Raw genomic sequence first — 13,500 nt, forward strand, 5'->3', positions numbered from 1 at the left:
GGAGAAGGAGGGAGCAGAGAAGGAGCAGAGAAGACTCACTTTTTCAGAGGTGAGTCACTTTGTCCTGTGCCTTGTCTCTTTTGTCAGATTTGCAGATTTGTTTACTTTGCTCTTTGCTCTTTGGGTTTGTCTTTTTGCACACTCGTGGGTTACTGCATCCTGACAGGGGCGACAATGGCTGGTCCTTTTATAAGGACATTCTGTCTTTGTCGGGGGGTCGGTCTTTTCGAGAAAGTTTTTTCGCAGGTCGCATGTAAGAACGCGTGTAGAAGCGCGTGTAACCTGTCTGCAAAGTATGTTCACGCGTCTATACACGCGTTTCTGGACGGGTGTATACACGCGTTTTGTGACGGGTGTATACACGCGTTTTCTGACGGGTGTATACACGCGTTTCTGCAGACAAAAAACTGCGGCGTTTCAGATTTCATGATTTGCAAGCAACTGACTTGAATGATTTAATTTGTGTGAGTCAAGAGACAGCCCATGATGTACATGAAGATGTTTGTTGCAGGTTCTTTATGGATATTCCAGGTTCTTCATCCGATCCATTTGCGTACAGCAATTGGTTGATGGAGATGATGAATCACTTTGGGCGCCAACCTGGTCCGGTTGAGCTTACAGAGTATATGTATGCCCACCCCCCTCCTTCCCTGCCTGGTGTCTATACCCCTACCGCGAGTATCCAGGGCACTCCAGTGCCGTCTATTCCTCCGAGTCCGACGAGATGGCATGCAGCTTCTCCTCTTCCACGTCCACCGAGGAGACATACCTCGTCCCAAACACACTCACGTACACCCTCACAGCCACCATCACGTGCTCCCTCAGAGCCACCGTCACGTCAGGGCTCACAGCCACCATCACGTAGACAATCCCCCAGTCGTGACTCCACCCGCAGCAGTAGGAAGAGTGGGAGTGGAGGATGCGACGGGTGCTTTGGTGGGGGAGGTGGGGGAGGTGGGGGAGGTAGTAGGGCACGCGGTGAGAGAGGAGATAGAGGGAGAAGAGTTAGAGGAGACAGTTCGGAAGAGGAGGAGATGAGAGAGATGGAGAGAGTGGTTTGCTATGATGTGACGGATAGGGGCGGGATAGTGATGGATGCGAGGGGGAGGGAGGTAATGGAGTACATGCGTGGGGTAGTATCAAACTCATATAGAAATTGTTTTATTAAATTTAAAGATCAAAATAGCCAATTAGTTGGGGAGGTGATAGAGGCTGTACATAGTCGGTACCCCAATCCCCCACATGCTACATTCTCGGATGTATGGGGAAGGACGCGAATAAGGGAGATCTTAAGTAATAAAAGATCTCACCTTAAAAAACTCGCGTACGATGACCGGCTAAATGTAGCTGCGGGTGGCTATCCTACCGAGAAACCTGCCACTGCGCACAAACGCGAGTGGAAGGAGGCAAAGAAACGAGCAGAGGGTGGCGTGAAGAGCAGGCAACATGTGGAGGCACGACGGATCCAGATGGAGACCGTTGGATCTTTGCATCTCGGATCTGGCGGCGTCGAGTCATGGGAGGCAGAGTTCGTAAGTATCCTGCCACTTTATTTGATTGTTTATTTAATTCATTGATTCTATGAATTGTTTTAATCTTACAAATTGTGTTGATTATGATACAGCGACGGGTTACGGGGAGGAAGCCCACAACCCATGATACTGCGTATGCTCGCCGGCATAGCAGACGTGACACGTGGGCCATCTTCAGAGCCGAGGGACGTATTATGGACGCGCAGTTTGAGTTGGCCATGAGACCATACGGTCGACAGGTACTTGAAAATTCGTAACGAATGGTTTTGGTTTATTGAATTGCATATATATATACTTATATACTATATATTACTTGAACAGGCACAAGCTGCTGATGATCCACCAGCCGCCGCTGCAGAGGGTGGACGTGAGCACTACTCCTCGGACATTCCGACCGATGCGAGCTCATCTGAGCATGGGGGGAGCACCGAGTCATCATCTGGGTCTGAGTAGTACTCAGACTTGTAGTATCACATTCTATATTTAGGATGTGATTGTATATATTTTTTTGTAAACTCAAGCCATGGGCTACATCGAGATATGGACTCCCTTGTATACATGTATGAAATTTTGATAGTAATATTGAATTGATTGATCGATAGTATTACATTCATGTCTGTCTTGAATCGTGTAATGACAATGTATGCATTCATGTCGTTCTTGTCTTAATCTCCCTCGTGCATATGTTCTTCGTGGATGGTCTAATGGGATGGTCTAATGCACCAAAAACCCTAAACCAGAGAGTGCTATTGGGTGCTGGAATGCTGGAACAGTATTCAGGCACCAAATAGCACTCTCTGGATTTTTTTTTTGCTCTCTGTTTGCGTGTATAAACGCGTCAAAACTGCTAAAATTTCCGTGTATCTGCGCGGATACCCTGGAACTTACGCGTGTATTAATGCGTATAAACTGGCAATAACGCGTGTATAAGCCCATCTAAATTAAAGAAACGCGTGTATAGACGCAAGTAAAAACGCGTCTGGGACATTGGAACTGAACAGGATGCGGCTATACACCCGTGTATAAACGCGTCTAATATAATAAGAAGCGTGTATAGGGGCGTGTATTAACGCGTCTGTATAAAAAAACGCAGCTACACACCCGTGTATACGCGCGTCTGAGAGGTATTGTACACGCGGTTTTACACGCATGTCTCTGGCCGCGATTATACACGCGCTGATACACGGGCCCGCTACTTTTTTTCACAAGTCATTTTTAGCGGCTAAGAGCGCGGGTATGAGCCCGATCCCTTGTAGTGTACCAAACACTCTGAGGTGTCCAATGTCTGGCCTAAAACCTGTAAGACACATCTCTGGCGTACTTCCATGTATGGAAGCTGTGGGTGTCTTAATCAGTACATACACTGCTGTGGCACACGCTTCTGCCCAATAATAGTCTGGCATGTTCTTTTCATTGAGCATTTCCCTAGCCACATCACCAATGACTCTATTTTTCCTCTCAAAAACAACATTTTACTAAGGTGTGTACCTGCAAGCTAGCTGCCTTCTTATGCCATGCTTTCTCAAGAAATTTTCAAAAGCATGTGAGGTGTATTCACCACCTCCATCCTCTACGTCCATTTTTTAAATCCTCAACGAAGCAACCATGCTCGTTGAAACGGACCTGTAAACCTTGTTCAACCATTTGACCAAACTTTTTGTAATAGAAGGCACATTCATTAGGAAAAATTTGGACTCATTTTTTAGCCTTTTAAGCTCTTTGAGATTCTAGGGGAATATTCCATAAGGACCAATGAGGGTGAGGCTTCCGTTGGAACTTTTGAGGTTACTTTTTGGTGGGGCGGCCATAACTTGAGCATAAAAACTCCAAATTTGTCAGAGGTTGGTGCACTAGAATCCTCTCATCAAGATCTTTCCAATGATATGTTACATGATATAGTTTTGAGGTGGCATTTCTCAAAGGGCCTAAAAATGCCTCCACATTTTCCCTAATGCAAGACATTTGCCATAGACTTTGTTTCACCATTGTGTATCACCAATGGTACACTCCCAAGGTTTCACGGCATGAGACCATTCGTTCATGCAGCAAAACAAAAAACTAAATTAACTTTTTCGTGAAGTCCCGATCACGACGTGAAACACTAAGGGTTCACAGCATGAGACCCTTCGTTCATGTGGCTAAACAGTAAAAAAATTAAAAATTTAAATTTGAATTTAACTTTTCGTGAAGTGTGCTTCACGACATGAAACCTTGCTTTTATGCCCAATTTTTTTTAAATAAAATTTATCAAGTCTGCTTTATGGCCTGAACTACACCCTACTAGTTCATGACGTGAAAGGAGGTCCGTCAGTCAAAATAAAATAAATTCAAAAAGTGGCTCATCCCATGACCATTTCTCTAACTTCACAGCCTAAATTTTTATGCCCTACCATGCCCCAAATTTTTTTTTAACTTTTTCCATAAAGTCCACAAAGTTCATAATGTGAAATGCTAAGTGTCGTGAGACCCTTCCTTCACATGGCCAAAAAATAAATCATAAAATGGTTCATGTCATGAACCATTTCTGTAACTTCATGGCCTAAGGTTTCACGTCCTAGGGGTCCACGTCCCCAAAAAAAGAAAATCGAATTTAATTTTTTCATGAAGTTTAGTTTGGCGACATGAAATGCTAAGGGTTCCCAGCGTGAGACCCTTGGTTCACATGTGGCAAAAGCAAAAAAAAAATGAATTCAACTTTTTCATGAAGTGAGAATTTGCAATGTGAAATGCTAAGGGTTAACGACGTGAGACCCTTCGTTCATGCATGAAAAAAAAAAGAATTTAACTTTTTCATTAAGTCCAGTTCACAATGTGAAATGCTAACAGTTCAGGGCATGAGACCTTCATTCATGCAGAAACAAAAATCGAATTTAACTTTCCCTGAAGTCTGCTTCAAGGCGTGAAACCCTCTGTTCATGCCCCAAAACAAAAAAAAATTATAAAATTTGTAAATTCTGCTTCACGCCGCGTGGAGTGCACCCTACTAGTTCACGATAAGAAAGGGGTCCGTCTCGATAAAAAATAAAATAAAAAATGGTTCATGCCATGAACCATTTATGTAACTTCACGGCCTAAGGTTTCACATCCTAGGGGTCCGCGTCCCAAAGAAAAAAAATCTAATTTAATTATTCCATCAAGTCTGGTTGATGAACGACGTGAAACGCTAAGTCACGCCATAAGCCATTTCTACAACTTCACGGCCTATAGTTTCACGCCCTAGGGGTCCGTGCGGAAAAACAAATCAAATTTTATTTTTTCATCAAGTTTGGTTCACACGAGACCCTTCGTTCACGAGGCAAAAAAAAATGAATTTAACTTTCTCACAAAGTCTTGTTTCACGACGTGAAACGCTAAGCATTCATTGCGTGTGAGACCCTTTGTTCAGGAGGTAAAATAAAAAGGAAAATGAATTTAACTTTGTCCTAAAGTTCAATTCCACATGTGAAACAATAAAGGGTTCATGGCATGGGACCCTTCGTTCACGTGGCAAAAAACAAAAATGAGTTTAACTTTTTGTGAAGTGCGCTTTACGCGCATGAAATCCTAAGGTTCACGAAAAAATAAATCAAAATTTATAAAATTTGTTGAGTCCGCTTCACTCCGTGAACTGCACCCTGCTAGTTCATGACATGAAAGGAGAATCGTCGGCCCAAAAAAAAATCAAAAAATGGTTCATGTCATGAACCATTTCTACAACTACACGGCCTAAGGTTTCACGCCCTAGGGGTCCGTGCCCCAAAATAAAATCCAATTTAATTTCTCCATGAAGCCCGGTTTGCTACATGAAATGCTAAGGGTTCACGACATGAGACCCTTCAAACACGCAGCACTTAAAATGGTTCACGCCTTGAACCATTTCTGCAACTTCATGGCATAAGGTTTTATGCCCTAGGGGCGCCCCAAAAACAAAAATTGAGTTTAATTTTTTTTTGAAGTCTCATTCATGACATGAAACACTAAGGGTTCACAGCATGAGACGCTTCGTTCATGCGACAAAAAAAAAACAAATTTAACTTTTTCATGAAGCCCTCGTTCACGACCTCAAATGCTAAGGGTTCACGACATGAGACCCTTCCTTCACGGGGCAAAACAAATTTAACTTTTTTGTGAAGTCCGGTTCACAATGTGACATGCTAAGGGTTCAAAGCGTGAGACCCTTCATTCACTTGGGAAAAAAAACTTTTTTGTGAAGTCTGGTTCCCGACGTGAAACACTAAGGGTTCAAGATGCGAGACCCTTCGTTCACGTGGCCAAGAAAATAAAATCGACTTTAGCTTTTTGTGAAGTTTGCTTCACGAAATCAAACCCTAAGGTTTCATGGCCTGCAACCCTCCATTCATGCCCAAAAAAAATATCCAAAATTTATAAATTCATCAAGTATGCTCCACACCGTGAACTCTACCTTGCTAGTTCACGACGTGAAAGGGGGTTCATCGGCAAAAAGAAAAAAAATGAAAAACGGTCCACGTGCAGTGAACCATTTCTGCAACTTCACGACCTTTTAAAAAAATTTAATTTAATTTTCTTTGAACTGTATGACATGAAACATTAAGGATTCACGGTGTAAGACCCTTTCCTCATGCAACAAAAAAAAAATGAACTTAACTTTTTTGTGAAGTTCGGTTCAGGACATGAAATGCTAAGGATTCACGACATGAGAGCCTTCGTTCATGCGGCCAAAAAAAAAATTTAATTTTTTTGTGAAGTCTGGTTCCCGACATGAAACGCTTAGGGTTCACGGCATGAGAACGTTCCTTCACACAGCAAAATAATAATAATAATAATAACTTTCACGGTGTGAAACCCTCCATGATAAACGCTAAGGGTTCATGGTGTGAAACACTTCATGCCCAAAAAAAGGAAATAAATTTATAAAATTTATCATACCCATTTCACGTCATCAACTGCACCCTGCTAGTTCACAATGTGAAAGAGGGTCTTCGCAAGAAAAAAAAGATTTTGAAAAATGGTTCACGACGTGAACCATTTCTATAACTTTACGGCCTAAGGTTTCACGCACTAGGGGTCCACGCCCCGACATGAAACACTAAGGGTTCACAACATTAAACTCTTCATTCACGCGGTAAAAAATAAAAAAATTTAGAAAAATGGTTCACGTCATGAACCATTTCTACAACTCCACGGCCTAAGGTTTCATGCCCTATTGCACCCATAAAATAAAAAATAAATTTTATTTTTTCGTTAAGTCCAGTTCATGATGTGAAATGCTAAGGGTTCACGATGTGAGACCTTTCATACACATGACAAAAAAAAATTAATTTAACTTTTTCATGAAGTTTGGTTCATGACGTAAAATGCTAAGGATTCACGGTGTGAGACCCTTCTTTCATGGGGCAGAACAGATTTAATTTTTCATGAAGTCTCGTTTATGATGTGAAATTCTATGTTTCACGTGAAGTTCGCTTCACAACATGAGACCCTCCCTCCGTTCCTGCCTTAACAAAACCAAAATTTATAAAATTTGTGAAGTCTACTTTATGGCGTGAATTGCAGCCTGCTACTTCACAAACGAGGAAGACGGTCCACGCGCCCAAAAAATAATAATCAAAAAATGGTTCACGATGTGAACCATTTCTACAACTTTACGGCCTAAGGTTTTACACCCTAGGGGTCCGCACCCTTTTTTTTTAAATTTTTTCATGAAGTTTCATTCACAATGTGAAAGGCTCATGGTTCACGATGTGAGACCCTTCCTTCACGGGGCAAAAAAGAAATTTTGAAAAATGCTTCACATCATGAATCTTTTCTGCAAATGTAGGGCCTCAGGTTTCACGCCCTAGGGGTCCACGCCTCCAAAAAAAAAGAAAATCGAATTTAATTTTTTCTTGAAGTTAAAGTTCACAACGTGAATCGCTAAGGGTTCACGGCATGAGACCCTTTGTCCACGCAATTGTTTCTTAAAAACGAATGTAACTTTTTCATCAAGTCAAAGTTGACGATGACGTGAAACGCTAAGGGTTCATAGCATGAGACCCTTTGTTCAACCTGCAGAAAAAGGGAAAAAAATAACTTTTTTGTGAGGTCCGATTTACAATGTAAAATGCTAAGGGTTCACAGCATGAGACCCTTCATTCACGCACCCAAAAAAAAAGAATCAAATTTAAATTTCGGTGAAGTCTGCTTCATGATGTGAAACTCTCCGTTCATGTCAAAAAAATTTTCTTATATAAAATTCGCCATGGCCACTGCGCGCCGTGAACTACACCTTGCTAGTTCACGATGTGAAAGGGGGTCCCGTCTATGAATAAAAAACAAAAAAGGAAATAAATTAAAAAATGGTTCACATCATGAACCATTTCTACAACTTCATTGCCTAAGATTTCACTCCCTAGGGGTTCGTGCCCCAAAACAAAAAATCAAATTTAATTTTTTTGTCAAGTCAAGCTCACGATATGAAACGCTAAGGGTTCACGACGTGGAATGCTTCGATTACACAGGCAAAAGGAAAAGAAAAGAAATTTAAATTTGTTCTTGAAGTCCTAGGAGTTTATGAAATGAAACACTAAGGGTTCATGGTGTGAGACCATTCTTTCACGCAGCAAAAAAAAAGAAGAGAAAATTAATTTAACTTTTTCTTCAATTTCAGTTCATGACATGAAATGCTAAAGGGTTCACGATGTGAGACTCTTTGTTCATTTGACAGCAAAAAGGGAAAAAAAATCAAATATTACTTTCCGTGAAGTCCGCTTCACGGCATGAAACCCTCTGTTCACGCCCAAAGAAGAATAAAATCAAAATTTATAAAAAAACTTTAGTCCGCTTCACTCTACGAACTACACCCTGCTAGTTCAAGATGTGAAAGGAGGTACGTGGGGTTTAAAAAAAACTAAAAAACCAAAAATGGTTCACGTTGTGGGACCCTTCTTTAAGTCTAGTTCTTCTTGACATGAAATGCTAAGGGTTCACGATGTGGGACCCTTCATTCACGCGGCCAAAAAAAAAAATGAAATTAATTTTCCATGAAAAGTCTACTTCACGGCGTGAAACCCTGAGGTTTAAGATTAAAATAAATAAAATCAAAATTTAGAAAATTCGTTGAGTGCGCTTCACTCCTGAACTGCACCCTACTAGTTCATGATGTGAAAGGAGATCTGTCGGGCAAAAAAAATCAAAAAATGGTTCATGATGTGAACCATTTCTACAACTTCATGACCTAAGATTTCACACCCTAGGGTGTGCACCCCAAAAAAGAATCAAATTTTATTTCTTCGTGAAGTGTAGTTCACGACATGAAACGCTAAGTGTTCACGATGTGAGACCCTTCAAACACATAGCAAAAATACAAATTAAAAAAAATGGTTCATGCCTTGAACCATTTCTGCAACTTTATGGTGTAAGGTTTCACCTCCTAGGGGTTCGTGCCCAAAAAACAAAAATCAAATTTAATTTTTTCGTGAAGTCTTGTTCATGACGTGAAACGCTAAGGGTTCACAGTGTGCGACCCTTCGTTCATGCGACCCAAAAAAATAACTTTTTCGCAAATTTTGGCTCACGATGTGAAATGCTAAATGTTCATGATGTGAGACCCTTTGTTCACGCGACAAAAGAAAAAAATTGAATTAAAATTTTTGCGATGTCCACTTCATTGCTTGAAACCCTACGGTTTCACGGCATCAAATCCTCCATTCATGGCTTTTTTTAAAAAAATCAAAATTAAAATTTATAAAACTCATCAAATCCGCTTCAAATCGATACATTAAAAAAAAGGATTTTTTTTTAAAAAAAATGGTTCGTGCCGTGAAGCATGTCTACATATTCACATCCAAAGGTTTCATGCCCCAGGAATCCGTTCCCAAAAAACAAAAAATCAAATTTAATGTTTTCGCCGTGAAGTTCACTTTATAATGTGAAAAGTTAAGGGTTCACAACGTGAGACCCTTTGTTCAACGGGGTAAAAATAAACAAATCTAAAAAATGGTTCATGCCGTGAACAATTTCTGCTACTCCATGGCCTAGGGTTTCACACCCTAGGGGTCTATGCTTGTAAAATAAAAACAAATTTAATTTTTTCGTGAAGTTTGGTGAACCATTTTTGCAACTTCACGGCCTAAATTTTTATGCCCTAGGGGACCGCGTCCATTTTTTTATGCCCTAGGGGACCGCATCCATTAGTTCACGACATGAAATGCTAAGGATTCATAACACGTGAGCCCCTTCTTTCATGCAACAAAAGAAAACAATTTGGTTCAGGTCATGAACCATTTTTGTAACTTCACGGCGGCCAAAGTTTTCATGCCCTAGGGGTCCATGCCCCCCAAAAAAAGAAAATCAAATTTATTTTTTTTTAAATTTTTTCGTGAAGTCTCGTTCATGACGTGAAACACTACGAGTTCACGTCATGCGACCCTTCATTCATCAGACCAAATAAAAAATAAAAAAATTGTGAAGTTTGGTGGTTCACGCCGTGAAACGCTAAGGGTTCACGATGTGAGACCCTTCGTTCATGGGGCAAAATAAATTTACCTTTTTGGTGCAGTCTGGTTCACGACATGAAATGCCAAGTGTTCAAAGCGTGAGACCCTTCATTCAAGTGGGAAAAAAAAAACTTTTTCATGAAGTTTGCTTCACGACGTGGAACGCTAAGGGTTCAAGAAATAAGACCCTTCGTTCATGCGGCCAAAAAGAAAATCAAATTTGACTTCCTGTGAAAGTGTAAGGTTTCACGGCCCGAAACCCTCCATTCATGTCCCAAAAAATTATTTAAAATTTATAAATTTTGTCAAGTTCGCTCCACACCGTGAACTCTACCTTGCTAGTTCACGACGTGAAAGGGGATTTGTCAAGAAAGAAGAAAAAAAAACGAAAAACGGTCCAGCTGGTGAACCATTTCTGCAACTTCACACCCTAAAAAACAACATTTAATTTAAATTTTTGTGAAATTGAGTTCACCGCATGAGACCTTTCACTTATGTGGCAAAAATAAATAAATTTAACTTTTTCGTGAAGTCTAGTTCAGGATGTGAAACGCTAAGGATTCATGGCGTGAGACCCTTCATTCACGCAACCCAAAAATAAATAAATTTAACTTTCTCACGAAGTCCGGTTCACGACATGAAACACTAAGGGTTCACGACGTGAGAACCTTCGTTCACACGGGAAAAAAAAGATTAAGTTTCATGCCGTGGAGGTCCGCGCCCTGGAAAACAACATCAAATTTAATTTTTCTCTAAAAGTCGGTTCATGACATGAAATGCTAAGGGTTCATGGTGTGAGACTCTTTGTTCACACAACAAAAAATAATAATAATAATAACTTTTTTGTGAAGTCCGCTTTACGACGTGAAACGCTAAGGGTTCACACTGTGAGACCCGGTTCACGCGATTTAAAAAAAATTAATTTAACTTTTTCATGAAGTCTGATTCACGATGTGAAACGCTAAGGGTTCACGGTGTGAGACCATTTGTTCATGCATCAAAAAAAAAACAAATTTAAATTTTTGGTGAAATCCAGTTCAAGACCTAAATTGCTAAGGGTTCATGGCGTGAGACCCTTTGTTCTTGCGGCCAAAAAAAAAAACATGGCATGAGACCCTTTGTTCACGTGACCAAAAAAAAATCAAATTTAACTTTCCATGAAGTCCACTTCACGGCATGAAACCCTCCGTTCACACCAAAAAAAAATAAAAAATTTATAGAATTTGTGAAGTCCGCTTCACACAGTGAACTGCACCCTGCTAGTTCACGATGTGAAAGGGGGTCCATTCGGCAAAGAAAAAGAAAACAAAAAACAATCCATGCAGTGAATCATTTCTACTTCACGGCCTAAGGTTTCACGCCCTAAGGTCGCCTACAACTTTGGTTCACAACATAAAACCCTAAAGTTTCATGGCGTGAGACGCTTCACTCACATGGGAAAAAACAAAATCAATTTAATTTTTTCGTGAACTCCGGTTCACGACGTAGGATTCACAGCTTCAGACCCTTCGTTCACGTAGAAAAAAAAATGAAATTAATATTCCATGAAGTCTGCTTCACAACATGAAACCCTAAGGTTTGACATAGCATGAAACCCTCCATTCACACCCTAAGGTTTCACACAGCATGAAACCCTCCATTCACACCCAAAAACAAAAATCAAAATTTATAAAATTTATCCAGTTCGCTTCTTTCATGCCATAAACTGCACCCTACTATTTCATGATGTGAAAGGGGGTCCATTCATGAAAAAACAAAAAGGAAAAAAAATTTAAAAATGGTTCACGCCATGAACCATTTATGCGACTTTTTCAAGTCCTAACATTTCACGTCCTAGGGGTCCGCGCCCCAAAAAAAAAGTTTATTTTCACTTTTTCGTCAAGTCCCATTCACGATGTGAAACTCTCAAGGTTAACATGAGACCCTTCATTCACGTGACAAAAAAACACAAAGTCCTATTCTCACGACGTAAAATGAAGAGGGTTCACGGCGTGATACCCTTTCTTCATGTGGCCAAAAAAAAACTTTTTTGTAAAGTCCGATCCCCGATGTGAGACTCTTTTTCACACAGCCAATAAAAATTTAATTTAATTTTTTTTGAAGTCCGCTTCACGGCACCAAACCCTCGGTTCAAGCCTTTAAAAAAATAAAAGATAAAAAACTATAAAACTTATTGAGTCCACTTTACTCCGTGAACTACACCCTACTAGTTCAAGACGTGAAAGGAGATCTGTCGGCCAAAAAAATAAATAAATAAATAATTGATTCATGTTGTGAACCATTTCTACAACTTCACGGCCCAAGGTTTCACACCCTAGGGGTCTGAGTCCCAAAACAAAATCAAATTTAATTTTTTCTTGAAGTCCAATTTGCAACCTTAAACGCTAAGGGTTCACGGCGTGAGACCCTTCGTACACACGATAGCAAAAAAGTAAAATAAATATATATATATATTAAAATGGTTCACGCCTTGAACCATTTCTAGAACTTCAAGGCCTAAGGTTTCACTCCCTAGGGATCCACACCCCAGAGACAAAAATCAAATTTGATTTTTTCATGAAGTCCGGTTCAGAACTTCGTGAAATGCTAAGTGTTGAGAACATGAGACCCTTCGTTCGCGCAACAAAAAAAAATGAATTTAACTTTTTTTGTAAAGTTGGATTCATGATGTGAAACGCTAAGGGTTCACGGCGTGAGACCCTTCGTTCACAGGTAAAAACAAATTTAACTTTTTCATGGTCTGGATCACGACGTGAAATGCTAATGGTTCACAATGGTGTGAAGTCTGCTTCATGATGTGAGACCCTTCGTTCACGCGACAAAAAAAGAAAACTTTTTTTTGAAGTTGGATTCATGACATGAAACGCTAAGGATTCACGGTGTGAAACCCTTCATTCATTGTGGCTTAAAAAAATATATGAATTTAGCTTTCCATGAAGTTTGTAGACTTCACGGCGTGAAACTGTAAGGTTCCACACCGTAAAACCCTCCATTCATGCTTTAAAAAAATTATAAAATTATAAAATTGGCCAAGTGTGCTTCACACAGTGAACTATAGGACGTGAAAGGTGGTCCTTCATCAAAAATAAGAATAAAAATAAAAGCTAATCAAAAAAATGGTGTAAAGTTTTTCGCCCTAAGGATCCGTGTCCCTTATTAAAAAAATAATTTTAATTTTTCTGTGAAGTCTGGTTCACGACATGAAATGTTCAGGGTTCACAGCCTGAGACCCTTCATTCACAAGGAAAAAAAAAGTTTTGAAAAATTGTTCACAGCGAAAACCATTTTTGCAACTTCACGGCCTAAGGTTGCATGCCCTAGGGGCCCACGCCCAAGACAAGAAAAATCAAATTTAATTTTTTTGTGAAGTTTGGTCCACAACATAAAACTCTAAGGGTTCGGTGTGAGACCCTTCCTTCACGTACCAAAAATAAAAATAAAACAAAATCCTAAGCTTTCACACTGTAGGGGTCGGTGCCCCAAAAAAAATGAATTTAATTTTTTTAAAAAGTATAGTTCACAACGTGAAACGC

Source organism: Cibotium barometz, chromosome 52, assembly GCF_041138505.1.
Source record: "Cibotium barometz isolate CiBa-2024 chromosome 52, ASM4113850v1, whole genome shotgun sequence".
Taxonomy (NCBI): domain Eukaryota; kingdom Viridiplantae; phylum Streptophyta; class Polypodiopsida; order Cyatheales; family Cibotiaceae; genus Cibotium; species Cibotium barometz.